Below are 3,280 nucleotides of genomic sequence, written 5' to 3'. Positions count from 1 at the left end.
TACTCCTATTCTTTATCTGGCGTTGTATATAGCTGTCAAAATATAGAGATATGTATCATTTATATAGTTCCATGGCAGCAATCCATCACATGGAAATAGGCCAGGACATTAACATGTAATGTTTTGTTGGTATGGAAGTATATATTGACATATACCACTATATATTTGACAAATTAAAACTGCAGTTTTTACATAGCCATATATTTTATTTTTTTGGAGGAATTGGGGTGTGGAGGGGATTTTATACTTAAGAGAGCACAGTACTTTTTATGATGGATGTATGTGGATGCAGACATTTGAATTAATAAATAAAAAAAATAATAAAAAAAAGTATATTTTTAAAAAGTAAATAGATTATATTAGTATGCCATAAGGGTAGAAACATGTGAGAAGTGATTATTCACCATATATTTATCCTATATATTGGTGCATGTATTTTCATAGTACATATATGAGGAAAGGGGACATGGTGTAGCCACATGTAATAATATACCATGCTTCATAGAAGAGCCCTAATTAGACTTTTTGGTGCCCTGTGCCAGAGAGCATTGGCACCCTCCGCCCACCCCACATTTTTCAAATAGGAACATAAGACACACACCCAAAAAAGGGCCATGGCCTCATGGGGAAGGGCCAGGGAAGAGATAGGAGAGACCAGGAGATGCTGGGGAAAAAAAAGAAGAGGAAGCTACAAGTGAGAATGATAATAAACAGAAAATTGACAGGGCCAAACAGCGCCCCTGCCCTGCGGTGCCCTGTGCCATGGCACTGGTCGCACTACCCTAGTTACGGCCCTGATTCATAGCATAGATTAGTTAGTGACAAATGTATTTATTTTAGTTTATGACAAATACAGTGGTGTTCAACAAAAAAAGGCGAATATTTACAACAACATGGCTGATTCATGATGAAGACAAGACTATGTAGCAAGGCAACGCCCACAGAGGCGGTGTATAATTGCAAGTACGGCTAGAAGATTGATGAAACGTGCGTACACACTGCACTTTTGATACGATAACGCCCTATCAAATCAGCTGAACGTGAGATGCAAGCGCCGAGGCAGACTGGTGCGGAGCATTTTAATCAGTTTATTGGCTAACACTCGGGACAATGTACAAACCTATACAATCCAACGGGCGTTCACCCGACATCAAGGAAACGGCCAGACAATTGTATAGGTGTGTACCCAGCTTTAGATTAGTGATGATTAAACAACATACTTTTGATTCATCCAATTAGCCGCTATGGTGTGAGTCATCGTGGAAATGGCCACACCTTGCGGAAACCCGAATTCGCATAGGACCCAAGCAAAATTATGCGAATTTGGGTTCAGAGGGCCAAATGTAATAGGGCGAGAGTTTAGTAGAGTTTTTGCTACTGTGCATGCGAAGAAATCCCTAAAACCTCCTACGGCATATGCGTTACACAGAGTGTACGCACAAAGGCGCTGGTGCGATAGAGACGCACAGTATCAGAAATGTCTTGGTAAAGTGCTGGCCATTCCTGGGCGGTGGATAAACAGGCGTACAGTGGTCCGTCTGATGGGCGTTATGGGATTGTCGTGGGAATGTCGCTTAAGTGTTTGTGTATGCAGATGCTCAATCGGTCAATCTGGAGGCCATATTCAGACAGAAAACTGCACCTGCCACAGGTCTAGTGCAAGTTTCGATGGTGCGACTGATGGTGGCGTATGAAGACGCTCCAAGCGGTATTACAACATGTACAGATGCTCATAGTAGGCATCTCAGCCCTGGCACATGCATACGCACCAGTGTACACCAGGGAAGGACTTTGCATAAAGTCGTAGACAAGTGATTGCCAAAAGACGCAGAGGCTGCCACATCTGCACCTACCTCTGAATCAGGCCCTGAGCATGCTGCACTTGAATATATCTATCCTTGTTTACGCTGCAATCCTCTTATTTTTTTTTATCAACTGAAAAGTTATTCAACTGACTTGTTAAGAGAAAAAAATCCACACTGAAAACATTTACATTTGCAAAATTTGGTCAGTCTCTTTTTGATTTGTGACTCCTAAGTGCAATCATTCTGGCAACCCTAGCTTGTTGGATGTGAGAAGAAATGAACTTGGCATACAAAATACCAGCAGGCTTGCCTACCCTCCTGATTTGGTCGGGAGACTCCCGATTTTCGGGTGCCACTCCCGGCCCCCGGAAAGGCAGGCAAGTACCCATTTTCCAGCATTGTGCCGGGTAAGACCTGGGTTTTCAAACGCGGTTCCAACCAGTGTCAGAGTTGGGTCAGACCCCTTTCACATTGCACCTTGGACACGGATTATTCTCGAGTGGGCCCTGCTCACACTGAACCCGTGTCTGCCCTGCAAAAACTTGTAATTAGAAATGGATGTTTTTAGGCTCACAAAGATGAGGTCACAAAGGGGCCTGTATATCATTAAATATTTGTGACATATTCCCCGAAAACACCAGGGGCTATCCGCAAATATTTCGTATCCCCCAGCTGTATAGAGGGATAGCAGCAGATATTTTCGATTTCTGCTGCTGTCCCTCCATTTATGACAGCAGCCGCAACTCCTATAGGTTCCTATGGGGGATGTAATGCTGTTGGATTTACCAAGCTGCAGAATGCGAAGCATTCCGGAGCTTGGCCTCTGCAGCTACCACCATCTAAAGATGGCGTTGTGCTGCTGTAGCCTATGGGCTACACATCGCAGAAATTACAAAGAGAGGGTTCCGGAGGCACGGTGTATGCAAGGTCAGTAGACCGTGCACGCTGGAGTTCCGGCACAAGAGTGAAGAGACCACTGACTGTCACTTCAATCTAAGCATATCGCAGGGACGAGATCCTTTCAGAGCCCCTGTCCCTGCGGGTGCTAGTTAATACATCCCGGTGCTATTATAGCACCGCTATAATGCTATTATAGCATTCTGCAATGCGATAATGGTCACTAGTATCTTGTCCAGATTGCATTGAGTATGTAATCAATGATAAATAGGTCCTAAAGAGTGAGTGGTGACTGCTCACTGCATTGCATCAATCATGGCCGACGAATTACCACTGTTTAGCCCAGAGTTCCTGAGTTTTTGCAGTTTATGCTGTATGACATAGCATGATGCAACTTGTGACACTGCTACCTAACATATAATTATTTAAGGTGGAGAAGGAGAACATACATTTAAGTTGAGAGGGCTAATACTTGGTGACAATATTTCTCCTTCACCTCTGCATCCGTCCATGTAGCCATGCTGTGATCTCTGAGGGGCGCTTGGAGATGACATCATCTCTGAGCGTATCTTCTAGCT

The sequence above is a fragment of the Taudactylus pleione genome, unplaced genomic scaffold (assembly GCF_031769625.1).
Source record: "Taudactylus pleione unplaced genomic scaffold, aTauple2 ptg000191l, whole genome shotgun sequence".
NCBI classification, from domain to species: domain Eukaryota; kingdom Metazoa; phylum Chordata; class Amphibia; order Anura; family Myobatrachidae; genus Taudactylus; species Taudactylus pleione.
Note: the sequence above shows the minus strand (reverse complement) of the source record.